Here is a 16,477-nt window from a genome sequence, read left to right on the forward strand (position 1 = left end):
TCTCAGAGACAGCACATTTCCAATGCCTACTGGATATGTGCCACCTGCATGGTCTGCCAACATCTTTAACAAACGCAGGAAAACTCAAATTGAACTCGTTTCTGATTTCTATGATTGCTATCATCAAACTTCCAGGAATTTTTGATCCTTTCCCTCTTGATCACCAAGGCCCTTTGCCCTTGCTTTATTGTATCTTCTTGCATCCATTCCCTTTTCTGAGGCTGTGATTGCCATCACATATCCTCCGGCCATTATTATCTGGACCATTGAAAACATCTCCCAACAGGTCACCTTACCTCCAGGCTCTGCTATCAACTCACCTACACATACTACTCTCCGATTAACCTGTCTAAGCACTGCTCTCAGCATGAATGTACCTGTACTCTGAAACATTCTATGGCTCCCTGCTATCACCAGGAAAGATCTTAACTATATAACTTAGCATTTGAGGCCTTCCCTTCACGTCTGAGAGTCCGCTCCTGCCCTAAACATTCTGAAAAACATTGAAAATGAATGAATGAATGAACACTCCTCCCCAACCCTCCCTTCCATAAGATGATCCTCTTACTTACGGCCATCTTGTAACATGCCATGTATACTCTCCTGTGCCCTCCTCTACCTGTCCACAGCCAACCTTTCTTCTAGTTCCAGCATCCATCCTACTTCCTCCATTCCTACCTTTCCTGATTACTGAAAATATCTTCTATTTCCCTCAACAGCAATTACTGTCTCTAGTACCCCATGTAGCCCTTAAGCATGATACTGTTTTATATTTTCCACTATCCGTTCCTGTGTAGCTTACTGCATAACTACATGTGTGAGTGTGCTTTACTCCCTAAACTCCACGAGGACAGATATCATGCATTTTACTTCTTTGCAGTCCCCAGGACACACAATAAGAACAATAGCCAAAAACATTCACTGAGTGTTTACCACATGCCAGGCACTGTGCTGTTTTCTAGCATTATCTCATTTAATGCAAACAACAATCCAACAAAGTAGGTACTATTACTCTCCCCATTTTACAGATGAAAAGACTGAGGTTAGAAAGGTTAACTGCCCCCAAATAACATAACTAGTAAGTGGTCAAGCTAGGACTCAAACACAGGGCTGTGTAACTCCGTGGTCCCTGCTAATGGTACCTTTCACAGAGTAAGTGATGAGCACCTATTTATGAATTAATTAAGGCTATCCCTGCTACCAAAGCAATTGGGGTGTGTGGCAGGCAGAATAATGGCCCCTAAAGGTATCCATATCCTGCTCTTCAGAGCCTGTGAATGCTATATTACATGCCAAAGGGGCTTGTGTCCGATTTTTAACCTACAGAACTGTTAGATAATGAATTTTGTTGTTTTAAGCCACCAAACTTGTGGTAATTTGTTACAGCAGCAATAAGAAACTAATTCAGAGCTATAGAGTCCCAGCTAGCCCTAAACTGTCCTGATGAATGGGCAACGCCCTGGTGAAAGGTAAATAGACTGCTTTCTATAGAACCCAAATATCTGCCTTCCGCATCCATGAAAATCCTTCATAGACAGACACTGTACCATTCCCAGGATCACCTGTTTCCTGACTTGACCCTTTCCCATCCTGTTCCTGCACTATTCTGAAAATGGCCTTACCAAGAAGGACACACATGTTCCTGACAGAATTCTCTCACGAAGATTATTATTACAATCAAAACATGTATGGTATCCTTTTAAAATATCATTACCTAGAGCTTTTATTCCGAAGCACTTCCCATATATTATCCCAGGCGTCTGTGCCAGCCCTTACGTGTGCGTAAATGGCAGTTTCAAGTGCACACCATGGTTTTTGGACTGCAGTTGTTGAGTCAATTCCAAGAACTTTACTCTTAGGAAGCCCAAATAGCACTGCAGAAAACTGTATTTTTCAGAATGGCAGGAAAACCAACAGTTGTGAATTTTTTCGTACTGTCTTAAGTAAGTGATGTGCAGCCAGTAGGTGACAGAAGACTTTAGTACAGACTCATAGACTGAAGTCCCTTTTCGTTGAGCCACCCTGACACTGGGCCTTTACCTAATTGGTTTTCTAGGGTCTCTAGCCATGTCTAGGCTGTGGACACACCTGGTAGGGTGGTGGTGTGGACACAGGGGTGGGGTGAGAGCTGGGATCCACATTTCTAATGCTCCATTCCCTGTCCAGCTGCCTCTGATGGATTTCCCATAACCACCTGGACCATCACCCCCTCTGCCCCTTCCCCTGTAAATCAATAATGAGTCCATTACATCTTAGCTAGGATCATTCTGATGTTTATGTGTCTACAGTAATGGAAACAATAATAGCTTCCACCCTGCTCTGTTCCAGGTACATTGCACACACATTATCATTTAACATGCAGTTTAGCAGCATAATTAAAACATAAACTTTCGAGCTAGACCACCTTGTTTCCAGTCCTACTCCCACCACTCATCAGCTGTGTAACCTTGGCACATTCATTAACATCTCTAGGACTCAGTTTTCCCATCTGTGAAACGGCAATTTAAAAAGTGCTTCTTTATAAGGTCATTGTGAGGGCAGAGTGTTTAGAATCCCATTACACAGTCAATACCACTTAAGCGTGTCAGCGCTTCTCGACCTTGTGAGGTAAGTATAACACCGCAACTCTGAGATGTATCAACCTGCCCATGGTCACGTAGTTTTTTGAAAGGCAGAGACAGGATTTGGAGCGAGGTCATTTTGTCTGTAAGGCCATGTACTTTCCACCCTGCCTCACTATGTCACTTTTGTCCGTGATCCCTTCTGAACCACCTTCGTCCTGCCCATCCAAAGATGAAACAGGTGGTCCCCCGTGCCCCACTTCCACCCCGAGAGCTCCCTGGAACGCTTGAGAAAACCAGAAACACTGAAAAGGGCGCCCCAGGAAAAGCCAACCAATCTGCTCTTGGTCCGCCTCTGCCGGCCCTGGCACGTGGGCACGGGCCCTGGGCGCAGTGGGTCCCGGTTTCTGAGCTGCACGCAGAGGCCGGAGGGTAAGAGGCTCGCGGGTGCGGGTGGCGCGCGGCGCGCAAGGCGCGCACCGTGCGGGCAGCCTCGCCGCGACTGCTGCCCAAGTGCTGCCTGGTGGGAATCCCTCCCCAGCTGGGGAGGAAGGCAGTTGTTTTCCTCCTAGTGGAAAGTTCCACTTGAAATCGTTCCACAAGGGCTGTTCTCGCCTCCGACTCCGGGAAGAACTGTAATTAACACAGCAACAAACGCCCACGATGCTAACTGGCAAAGGGAGTGTAACACGAGCGGCTCCTCCAACCGAACTGGGCCAATTGCTTTCCCTTCTTGCCTCCCCATTTGGTCTGTTTTGGTTCCGCAGTCATCCAACTGTGGCGTTTCTTAAAACATGTCAGTGGCTGGTGTTTGTGTTTTGGGTGGAACAGTTTCACACACGTCTCTGGAGACGGTGCTCCACCAGCTGCTGTGCTGGGTCCTTGCTTTCAGCGGCTTCGGGAGTGTCAGGTAGAAAAATGAAGAAGCGGCTGGAAGGGTGGGAGGGAGGATGAGGAAGGACGCCTGCCTTCTCCGGTGGTCTGGAGTTGGGTCGGTAGCCTCCCCCGGACAAGGATCGGTAAAACCGGTCTGCCGGGTCTCCAGGGGGAGCGGTGGGAGAAGGCCCAGGTGAGTCGCGTCGTCGGCTCGTGGGGATTGCGCTCACCTGGCGGCTGCGCTCCGACTCCGGCTCGAAAGCCCGGGCACTGAGGCAGCGAGAGAAGCGAGAGGGGTGGGCCCTCGCGGGTCCTGGAAAGAGGCTCGGAGGCCAGCCCCGCGCGACCACGTGCGGGCTTGTGCGGATGCGGGGAGTTGGGGGCGGCCAGGGCTGCGGGGAGTGCCTGCCTCCTTCATCTACTGTTATCAGGGTCTGATCTCTGATGCACCCATTACAAATAACCTTGCCTCGGCCAAGCGTGGCCCACCAACGACAAGGAGCCCTGGCATCGCTTGGGAGCTTATTACATGCAGAATCTCAGGCCCTTCCCCAGGCCTGTAGATTCACAATCTACTCTTTAACAAATTCGTACGTGATTTCTAGACACACGGAAGTTTGTGTAATGTATATGCCTTTCTCTAACGCCTTTCCATCCTGTAGTGTCAATACATTACCTTCAAAATCTGTGTCCAAAACATGGCTTTTGGAAAAACGTAACCCGGCTCTCAGCTAAAGGTCTGCACCAGTGTGATGTTTAGCAGCAGCTCTCTGCTAATTACTGCTAATGGGGAATAAGTGGATGGAAGGCAGAGCCAGCTCTACAGTCCAACCTGGAAAAACTCAGAGACTAGATGGGGAGCCAAAACCCAAACAACCCAAATAGCTATATGAGATAACAAAACCCAAATAACTATGTGAGATAATAATTCAAGAGGTTACACAAGGGAGAATAACTCATATGAACAGCTTAAACAGTAGTGCTACATATTTAGTAAACGCTACTAAATTCACTGTACCGCCAATTTTGTATGCGTGTGTTCTCTATATATACAGATTCATATATATAAATGTATGTATGCATATGTGTGTGTTATATACACAGAGAGAGAGAAGGGGGGACACAGAGACAGAGTATATATTCTAACATAGTGCTTCATACATAGTAGGTGATCAATGTTTATTGAATCAATAGCTGGATCCTGTTACAACATATTCTACTGGAAAGAGAATTTTGTGTTTTAAACCAAACCAGCATGGATCTGTTTTAAAATCAAATGTATTACCGATAACCAACAGTGCATTTAATATGTCCTTAAAATGTTACTTATACACATATCCACCATAGATAGATACATGGCCCCCATTGGAACACGATGGATTGTAGGAGCCCAGAGTGCTTCTTCAAGAATCCTGCTGTTGGGCTTCCCTGGTGGCCCAGTGGTTGAGAATCTGCCTGCTAATGCAGGGGACACGGGTTCGAGCCCTGGTCTGGGAGGATCCCACATGCCGCGGAGCGGCTAGGCCCGTGAACCACAACTACTGAGCCTGCGTCTGGAGCCTGTGCTCCGCAACAAGAGAGGCCACGATGGTGAGAGGCCCGCGCACCGCGATGAAGAGTGGCCCCCACTTGCCGCAACTAGAGGAAGCCCTCACACAGAAACGAAGACCCAACACAGCCAAAAAAATAAATTAATTAATTAATAATAATTAAAGGTGCTAATAATTAAAAAAAAACAAAAACCAAATTCCCAATGGTGCATGTAAGCATCGTGTCAAAAAAAAAAAAAAAAAAAAAGAATCCTGCTAAGTCGTCCCAGTCAGAATAACCCAACATGCTTTATACATGTCCATGAAGGCCTCCCAGGCCACAGTACCCTCATAGATCATGCACTGTAACTTTTTTCAGAGTTGTTTCAGTCTTATGAGCTATTGATCTGCAAGCCAAACATTTTCAAACTGAGGCTTCACTGAATAACCTCCAATAATAGCTTCCATTTATTCTGTCAAGTACTCAGAGTTCCCTTATGGGGCACTTAGTTGTGCATCGTGAGTACCAGAGAGAAGCAGGGGTGGAACATCCCTCACCTGTTGGTGGTTAGAAGGGTCTTTACAATTTTAAAATTCATTTATTTATTTTTTTCTCGGCAGTGTTTCGTTGGCATTAACCCACCAAGAGACGAGGGATGCTCCACTCCTGCTTTCCTCTACGCACTATGCACAACTCACATGACAGCGTGCCTAGTTAGGGAACCAAGTACATGACAGAATAAATTGGAGCTATTACAGGCCATTCAGTGGGATCTTCTTGAGATATAGGCAAAGAAAAGATGATTCTACCTAGCACAGTCAGGGCAGCCATTGGAAAAAAACAATCTTTAATGTTTGCACCCAACCAAATTAGGCTTTTCAGTTTTATAAAAGTTACACTTGTTTCATCATGAGAGTTCAGCAGAGCTTATCCGGATCCATTATCTAACAAATTCTGTTGGGTAAAAATGAATTGTCAAGTGCTGATGAGTAATGAAAAATCAAAGTGTCTACATCCTGAAAGTTTTCTTTGCCTCCACCATTACATTAAAGCAAAACCAAAAGTTCTTCCCAAAACATTCAGGAGAGCTGAGCAGCAAATATCCAAACTGGAAGAGAGTAATCCATTTTTGGTGGGCAGTCCACAAAGCTACTTTCTCTTGTACCATTTATTTTAAAATATTGGGAATCTTGACATTGAAAGAATTCAAAATCTGTTTCAAATGAGAACTCTGGAAACAGATTTGAAGAAATTGCCACAGGGAATGTTGTTGGTAAACTTTGCAAACGGCATTATTGGTTTGTAAAAGTCACCAACATATTGTCATGATTTTGGTAGAGCCAGGCACGGTATCTGGGGAAAAAAAAGCTTTCATCAGCAGCAATGTTGAGAACCATAAAATCAGCAATTAGATTTAGAGAAAAAAAAAAAAAAAACAGTGGGAGTTGAAAACCACAGTGATGCAGTCAGCTGATCTGGATCTGGTTAAAACTCTGGCATAGCATGGGCACCAGTTACTATCTTTTGCTGATACAAACCGAAGGAATAAAAAACAAACACAAATGACAATAGGTAATAATAAAGATGTTTATTGTTCTTTCCTAGTGGCTTTTCTGATCATTGTTTTCCAAATATGCCACGAAGAGGATTTTTATTGCTCTCGTAAAAGAAAATATTTAATAGAAAATGTGTAGGAAAAAAATCTATGAGGACATTCATTAAAGAAATTTGAGATTAATAATGGAATTTTTTTTATCCCAAGCAGAATTTGATTTTGTAATCAGAAAAAGCAATGAAGATACATCTTTAAAATTAAAAACATCTAAGGGCTTCCCTGGTGGCGCAGTGGATAAGAATCTGCCTACCATTGCAGGGGACAGGGGTTCGAGCCCTGGTCTGCGGAGATCCCACATGCCATGGGGCAACTGGACCCCTGTGCCACAACTTCTGAAGACCACGCACCTAGAGCCCATGCTCCGCAACAAGAGAAGCCACTGCAAGGAGAAGCCCGCGCACTGCAACCAAGAGTAGCCCCCGCTCGCCGCAACTAGAGGAAGCCCATGAGCAGCAACGAAGACCCAACGCAGCCAAAAAAAATAAATAAAAATCTTAAATCTTTAAAAAAAAATTAAGTTTAAAACATCTAAATATTTATTCCAGGAGGAATAATAAGGTATCAGGTGAACATACTCATAGATTGTGGTTTTGATATTGCTGCGGATGGACATTTGTCATCCTTTGTGGCCACCCGCCATCTGAGCCTCTTTCCAATGTTTGAAGAACACCCCTCCCCAGTCCCATCTCCACTCCTGAAGAAGAGCCCATTTCTCACTATAAAAGTTGAAAATGCCAGGCTCTGGACTTCTCGGCCTTCCTGTGGCCCCATTTATTAGATGTGTCCCCCTCAGTCTCTAATTAAAAGGAGAAGGACTGTCCGAATTTACTGTGGGGATGGGTGTTGGTCGCAGCAGCATCAACATCTAATTTTAAGAGGCACAAATGACAACAGTTGCAGCTGGTGGCACCAATGTAAGGGATATGAGCAGCACAAGCTGTAGGGTCTGGTATCCAGAGAAGGCACGTCTGCAACTTATTTGGACATTGTTCTTGGCCTGAGCTTCCCCACAGATCCTGTGAGCTGCCCAATATGTTTTAGATGAATTCTTCAGCTTTTGAAATCACCTAGGTTTCTTTGACCCAATTACCACTCATGATGTATTGGAAAACTGCAAAATGATTTGGAGCAATTATATCCACTAGAAAGAAGTGAAAATGGAATTTCATCAAATCTCCTTTGGGATAAGGCTATTCTAAAGGCAGTCCATTTTGCCACCAAGAAAAGTAAGAGAATAAGCCAGGAGAGTAAGCCTGTATATCTACGAATTTAAGTCTGGAAAATAGAAGTGACAACTTTTATTTTTAAGCAAGTGCTAATTCTCAATAAGTTTTTAAAGTGATGATTAAAGTATTTTTCAAAATTCTCTTGAGTTGTTTTGTAATTGGTTAAAAAAATTAGAGAAATAGAGGAGGAGCCAGAGAATTCTAAATTCATCACTAAGTACATTTCAAGCAGACCGTGAAAGGCTTGAGTGAGAACCTCTAGGAAACTGTGAGTGAGAGCATGAAACAAGCAGAGGTCAGCTTAGTTGGATGACATTGGACAAGGATGCTTTCCAACATGAAATCCATGTGATCTCTCAAAGAAAAATGATCAAAACTGTGCCTGGAAACAGTTATAAACCAGCCAAACGTGACACTTACTATCCAATAAATTATAGCACAAAATAATAGTTAACACAAAAATAGCAACAGGAGAAACAGCTTTCATTAGAGGATCAAGGTTCAAACAAACTTTCCCTAATTTCAACAGCATCAGGAAGTTATTATTTAGCATTTTCATAGATAGCATTTAATGTTTTCAGAGTGTTTTACCAACAGCAATTAGTTGTTCTTCTCATCAACCTTTTGAAGTAAGTCAATAACATTATCCCCATTTTAAAGACAAGCAAGGCACTGAATAAATATGTACAGAGCATGGAAACCACTAACATAACCCTCATGTGGATCAATTCCCAGTTTTCTATCGCTCCCATCTTAAAAATATGTAAAAACACCTTTTAAAAATTGCCTCATTTCAACTCCCATCAAAAACCCAATGAAGTAGGCAGAATTGCCTCCATTTTGCAGATGAAAAACTGAGGTTCATGCATATACATACATACCCCTCACATCAGAGAGGTGGTTGCCTATTTTGTCTGCTTGTAAGTCCTAATTCAACCATGGTCCCAGAGTCTCAGAGGACTGGAGCTGCCCAGACAGACAACCTCCAACTCCTGAGACAATTCCCTTTCAAAGGGAAAGAAGTTCCCAAGCATCTGTGCCCCACAGTGTAATGGGTTTTATAAGATCTGTTCTAACTATGAACAATTTTGAGCTTGTTTTATTAATAGCAGATCTATGGACCACCAATCCCCTCAGACAACTATGAGGACCATTTTGAACAGAAAGATGGCACTTGTTACATGTGAAAACAAAGCTACCAAACTCCCTGATGGCTTTAGGAAAAGCAGTCTTGTTGAGAATAACATGAGCTGATTGGTCTTTGAGAAGAGTAATTCAAAACTGGGCAATCAGATTTAAGAAAATAGTTTTGACCGAAACAGAATCAACTTAAACCTATTTACAAAGGTTTTCATCATATATGGTATTTCTTCACAGAAAACACAAAAATCAACCATACAAGTATATCTTTTTTTTATTGTCTGTAATTATACTGGACTTCACGTTTTCCTTTTGTGAGAAGAAACGTCAACTGTGTATTTTGTTTTTAACTTAGTTGGACTATGCTAAATGTTAGCAATTACAGCAAAATGTGAATAATGAAAAAGAATAAGTTGTTAGATCATAGTCTGACCTCCTTTTTTTCCCCCACTGCATGAATTTTGACTATATCAAAGCAAAATAAATTGGAATTAGTAACATGCTATTTTCCATTCTTCTGACAATTAAGCTTAAGTGAAGCAAATTTGGCCTTGAAGTTTATAGAATTATTCCACATTAACCAAAAATGAGCTAGAGCCAGTCAGTGTATCTTCAGTCACTACTCTGCAAATGATGTTTTGTTATCTTGGAAAAGCTGCTTTCAGAAACTTAAGTTTTAATACACAGTATTTCTTAAACCTGTCCTTTCATTATAAGCACATTATGGTAATTCTGGTCAAATGTTTATTTTCTTTAGTTGCATCTTACTGAAGCTTCATCTAAGGAAAGCACCAGTTGGAGAGGCCAAACGTGAGCTATGAAAGAATTCTACAAATAGAAAATGACTTAAAAGCTTACATTGGGGAAATTCCAAAAACAAGAACATGCCAAAACCCAACAAGTCAACAAACAGGAATTTCCCTTTAATACCTTCCAGGAGTCCTTGTTATTTAGTTCCACTTAAGAATTGAAGCCAAAGGCCTTCCATGATCCCCTTTTAAAATTATTTTTCTTCCTAATTTAAGTACTCCAACTCTGAGCAGAGGTATAACCAGAAATTCCTCCCTTGAGGGAGTTCTGAGAGCAATGCCCCCCTGTTCTCATCAGATTACCCGCTGCGGGCAGCACAGTGTATTGGGCACCATTTGAGGACACCAGGAAAGAGGTTGTGAAGGGGCTCAAACACCAGGAATGGTGAGCAGCAGAAATCAACAAGAGTGAGGGGCCATGACCAAGCCGACGGTAGCTGGATCTGTCCCCTTTCCGCTGCATCACCCAGGGGAGCCGCTGCATGTGCACCTGGTTACTCGTACCCTTAACCTTGCCTTTCTTCTCATTAAACTGTCTACACTCTGCAGACCAAGATTTCTAGAAACAGGTGCTAAGTCAAGGCTCAAGGTCCATCTAAGTCACAGGGCTGGGAAAGACTGAATGCGATAACATGAGGCCCTCAGAAAAGGATAAAGTGCTGCTTAAGTTAAGGCACCACCATCACTATCTTAACATTCAGGGTCACTTCACTCCAGCTTGGCCTGGGTACAAAATTACTAATAGCTAACAGCTGAGTGTGCAATGTGTCTGGTGCTACATCAGTCTCACTTAATATTTTTAACACCAACCTGAAGTAGGCATTATTTTTCACAGACCATAAAACTGAGGCATGAAGAGGTTAACTACCTTGCTAGGATCGAAGCCTCATTTCTCTGACCTCAGAGCCCACTCATTTAACCATACCTTGATTAAATATGCACATTGTCTTTGTCTGAGTTCCTCAGAAAGCAGAGCCTAGGGCAGAGGATTGTATGATGCTATTTTATTAGGAGGCACAGTCCCACAGGGTGGGAGGAGTGAGGGGGAAGGAGAGGAGTGATGGGAAGTAAGGGGAGTCAATACAAGGCTGCATTATGGAACTGGTCACTGCTAACTGCTGTTGATTGCTCAGACTACACGACTTTGCCCCCCAGAAGTCATATTAACTGCATCTCATTATGGAGAGAAAAAGGGAAGAATGTATCCATCGGCTCCTACCCTGTGTTGGTCAAAAGTTCACCACCTAGGGCATTAACTCCCCTACACCTCTAGGTTGTTCTTAGGTGGGTATGAACCCTGAGTTGGGTCCCTTGGTGGAGTCAATAAGGGATCCCAGAGTTGGAGGTGAGAGGTATGTGCATGAGCAGAAGGTGAGGTGCTGTGAGCTTGAACCTGAATCAGGGTCTGTGCAGAGAGAGAGGATCTGAAGTGGTCCATGAGAGGGGCCTCATACACATACATTCTATCATGAGAGTGGATTTCCAAATGGAGCAAGAATTGGGAGATCAGGATTAACATATATACACTAATATGTGTAAAATAGATAACTTATGAGAACCTGCTGTATAGCACAGGGAACTCCACTTCGCTATACGGTAGAAACTAACACAATAATGTAATAACAACTATACCCCAATAAAAACAAACAAACAAACCCAAAACTATCAGGTTCTCTGATGGCTTTAGGAAAACCAGTCTGGCTGAGAATAATATGAACCAACTGGTCTTTTAGAAGAGTAAGTCAAAAGTGGGCAATCAGATTTAAGAAAATAGTTTTGACCAAAATAGAATCAACTTAAACCTATTTACAAAGGTTGTCTAAGTTCTGATGGTGTCCTCTGCAAAGAGCTCTGCCATTGTCCTTTTCATCTTGTATTATAATTATCTGTTTATCTAGTCTTCCCCAGTAGACTGTGAGATCCTTAAGGGAAGGGACTGGTCTTATAGATCTTTGAATCCCCAGCACTGCATTGTACCCTAGGATTAATTATATGCACAAGGATTACTGTGTAAAGAAGGGGAAGCTGGGGTGCAAGGACAGTGAAGGCCTGAAACAGCCCCCATGGGGAGTGGGGATGTGAGCAGCCTAGAGAAGGGGGAAGAGTGTTCAGGCAGTGCCGAGGGCCCACCTGAGCTTGTGAAGTTGTGGCGACAGCTACCTAGCCACCTGTGTGACTTTCTCCACTAGCACCTAGCTGGACAGAAGAGGGAGACTGCGAGTCAGGTGTCAGAGATTTTGATGAGTGCCATGACCAGGAAGTCAGAAAATAATAATTTAACAGGATGTTTGATGGTATTTCCTGTTATCCCAGAGTTTGGGCTGAGACTCCAGTCTAAGGATAACTGGTTATAAATGTTTACAGATTCAAAAGAGAAGTGGTATCAGACGCCCATATCCAGGACTTGCAAAGAGGCAGGCAAAACCCAGTTCTTAATCTATTACCCATCTCTAGGCTATAAAAGAAAAAACAAAGCATTTGTCCTGGGGAAAAATCATTTCCCCTCTCCTTTCCAGGGAAGAAGAGTTTGATGGTCACTACCCTCAAGCCAAATGAGGGGGCTCTCTTGGCCCAGTAGCCGCCTGAGGCTTAGGATTATCAAAATTCTCAGAGGACCTCCCCCAATGGCCCATACTCATATAACCTCCCCTTGAGTGTGGCTGATACATGCAGATATGATGGGATATCACTCCCATGATTAGATTAGATTAGATGACAAAAGGGATTTTTGCAGATGTAATTAAAGTCCCCTAGGGTCAGGTGAGTTCATCAAAGGGAAGATTACCCTGGGTGGGCCTGTCCTAAGCAGGTAAACTCTTAAAAGCGGGGAGGAGAGCTAATGGTCTGAGATGTGCTCTGCTGCTCTGGAAGAAAGCAAATAGCCATGTTGTGAACTGTCTGTGGAGCCAAATGGTAAGGAACTCTGTGTGGCCTCTAGAAGCTGATAGTGGTCCCAGTTAAGAGCTGGCAAGAAAATGGAGACCTCAGTGATACAGCTGCAAGGAAATGAATTCTGCCCACAAGCAGTGAGCTTGAAAGAGGATTCCGAATCTCTGATGAGAATTGCAGCCCTGGCTAACACCTTGATTTCAACCTGGTGAGACCCTGAGCAGAGGACTCTGCTAACTCCTACCTAGACTCTTGACTCATGAAAACTGTGAGATAATAAATTTGTGTTGCTGAGCTTGTGGTTACGCAGCCATAGGAAATGAATACAGAACCTCAGCAAAGTGGTGAGAATTCTTGGGACATATTCATGCCTGTCCCTAGAGTTGGAGAATGACCAAGGCCTGATTCTTACCTGGAGAAGTCTGAGAGTAAATGGTTGTCTGAAACAGCTGTCTGCAATGATATGGTGAGGAGAAGCAAATGGGGTGCAGGTTGATTCTGGGCCAAATTGTCCCTGCAGAAGCATCTGGGAATGAGACTTCTCAAAAGGACTCCACCCAAGAGAGCTGCCTGCTGGGGGAAGGCAACCCCAGCAGAACAGTCTTGAAGATGTCCATCAGAGGAAGGGGTAAGGATGTCAGCTAGAGAGGGGATTGCCTGGCAAGGAATGTGCAGTAGGAGGTCTGCTGAGTGGCAGTGGTGGGTGTCTGGGAAGAGCCCACAAAAGCACTCCACAAGAGAAACAACCAGCAATAAATTATAGACCGTGATAGAGGACACCAATGGCCAGATAATACCTGCAATGGTCAAGTAAGAAATTGCCCTTTCCCTCTAATCCAGTGGTTCTCAACGAAGGGCAATCTGCCCCCCATCCCCAGGGACATTGCTAAACGTCCTATAATACACAAAACAACCCTCACAACAAATAATTACGCAGCTCAAAATGTCAGTAGTTCTGAGGTTGAGAAATGTTCTCTAATCCTTCCTCTCCCTGCCTTGAGGGAGCCAGAGACAGCGAAGAGAGTACAGGAAAAGGTAGAGGACAAGACCTCTCACCCTTTCTGTGATGCCCTCCTGCAGAATCTCAGAGCAGTCCCACGATGAGAGAGGGGGGCAGCTTTGAACTAAGTGAGAGATGTACATATTGATGGGATGTTTTAATACCCTAAAATGAGACTGCTTTCTTAACCACATGTGACCAGAAAAGCTATGAGAGTCTGAGATACCATAGGGGAAGGTCAGGGAAATACAACTGAGTGTGTTTAAAGGCAGTTTAGTAGAGAAACCATTAAGGGATTTCCCAAGTGCACTTGGCTGGTTCAACTAGTTTAATAAAGCTGTTAACAATAGTAACAGGTTCAGAGAGAAGATGGTGTAGCTGCATGACATGAACCTCAAAGGAGCAGAGGGTTTTGCAAGAAGGCGGAAGTCCTAGTGAAGAATAAGGAAAATTCCCATTGCCTTAGGTCAGGTTCCCTAGAAGCAGAGCCTGAGGCAGGGATTCTTGTGCAAGAGGATCAGTAAGGTAGTGTGCTTAGATGAAACCCCTTCTATTTGTTCCCAGAGATGCCATAACACAGTACTGCAAACAAGGGGTTTTTATTCTCTCATAGTTCTGGAGGCTAGAATCTGAACTCAAGATGTTGGCCAGGTTGGTTCCTTCTGAGGGCTCAGAGGGAGAATCTTTCCTAGCTTCTGGTGATGACCAGCAATCCTTGGCATTCCTTAGTTAATAGGTGCATCACTTCAATCTCTGCATCCATCTTCACATGGCACTCTCCCTGTGTCCCTATGTCTTACACCTTATAAGGACACCACTCATATTGGATTAAGGATTCACCCTACTCCAGTATGACCTCGTCTTAACTAACTACATTTGCAACAAGCCTTTCCAAATGAGGTCATATTCTGAGCTAGTGGGGGTTAGGACTTCAACATCTCTTTTTTGGGAAAACATAATTCAACTCATAACACCTCTTTAGAGAATGAGGGTGCAGAAAAGGGCAGGGAAGAAGTTTGGCCAAGATATAGGTTCGGTTCAATTCCAGCCTCAGCCTGATCCCGTGGGGAGTTCTGGAGCCCGAATGGCATCACAGTGTTGCCCCCTGTCAAGGTTAAGGAGCTAGCAGCCTTTTGTTCTCCCTGACTCAGTCGGCCACTGACTGCAAACATCCCTGAAGGGAAGATGTATCATCGTGAACATTTCCAGTTTGGGTTTCCATTCACTCTAAGACAGTAGTTGCCAAACTTTATTGTGTACCAGAAACACAGAGAGCTGAACCCAGCCCAAGTTTCTGACTTAGTAGGATGGGGTGGGCCTGAACATTTGCATTTTTTTAAATTTTTTCTTTAATTAATTAATTTATTTATTTATTTTTGGCTATGTTGGGTCCTCGTTTCTGCGCGAGGGCTTTCTCTAGTTGTGGTGAGCAGGGGCCACTCTTCATCGCGGTGCGCGGGCCTCTCACTATTGCGGCCTCTCTTGTTGCGGAGCACAGGCTCCAGACGCGCAGGCTCAGTAGTTGTGGCTCACGGGCCTAGTTGCTCCGCGACATGTGGGATCCTCTCAGACCAGGGCTCGAACCCGTGTCCCCCGCACTGGCAGGTAGATTCTCAACCACTGCGCCACCAGGGAAGCCCTGAACATTTGCATTTTAAACCAATTCCCAGGTGATGCTGATGCTGCTAGCCCGGGGACCACACTCTGAGAAACACTGACGTAGGGCAATTCTCAGAAGGGAGCAGCTGTGTGCTGTCGGCAACCACCACTTAGAGCAGCCAGGGGACGGGACGGCTGCCCAGAGGGGAAGGGGAATCTGGGCAGGGCAGCAGCCGTGTGGTAACTGCACCATCCTTCTTCACAAACCTGAGGTATGTTGGGAGTGGGAAAATAAACCCGAAAGGGCTGCAGAGGCATCAGTGTCCTTAGGAGAGAGCCAAGTTTTTGCTGTGGCAAAGAAGGAGGGAAACCTCGAGGCTGTAGAAAGAGGAACAATACCACGGTAGACCGCCAAGTTGCCTGGATAAAAAGCTAGAAAAAGAAGTCTGTATTTTTTAAATGATCAGTGAGACAAGTGGCGTGTACAGTAATGAAGCAGGTGACTTTAGCACTACAGAATTATTCTTGGATCTCCCCTGCATGCTTTGTGATCGAACTGGCAGCCACCGCCAATTCACTCCTTTTTTCAATCTCCGTGAATCATTGGGTGGCCATCAACTATGCAGCAACACTACTCAGTCATTCAGGGGACCTGAAGAATCCCATCAAGTGTGTTACAGTCTGGGTATATAACTGTTAGAGACAAAGCTTTATGGCAGCTTTAAGCTGTGGCCGAAGCTTAACTATGAGGCTTTTCTAGTAAGAGTGTTATCGAAGATTGTATAAAATTGCAGCAATCTTACTGAACCCAAGAAAATGTTCTGTGTTTAGAAAGGGAAAATAAATTATTTCAAATGCATTATATGAAAGACAAATGAAAATGGGCAATTGAAAGAAATGGGCTAAAAATAAGTAAAAGGGAGTGCGGACGGAATTAGCTCTGATATCCACAGAGGTTGCTAGAAAAAGAACCTGGGAATAAAGTATGTATTAATTTAACAGCATCAGACCGAATTATGAAAATAGAAGTTTAGAAATAGCAGAATATTTTCAAGTTAATAGCAAAGAAGAGAAAGGGTTTTCTAAGAACTTCTTTTCATTTCAAGCTGAATAGGTAATAGGAAAGTCCACATGAAACGAAAGGGGAGAGACTTCCCTGATGGTGCAGTGGTTAAGAATCCGCCTGCCAATGTAGGGGACATGGGTTCAAGCCCTGGTCTGGGAAGATCCCA

Source organism: Balaenoptera acutorostrata, chromosome 2 (assembly GCF_949987535.1).
Source record: "Balaenoptera acutorostrata chromosome 2, mBalAcu1.1, whole genome shotgun sequence".
In the NCBI taxonomy this organism is placed as follows: Eukaryota; Metazoa; Chordata; class Mammalia; order Artiodactyla; family Balaenopteridae; genus Balaenoptera; species Balaenoptera acutorostrata.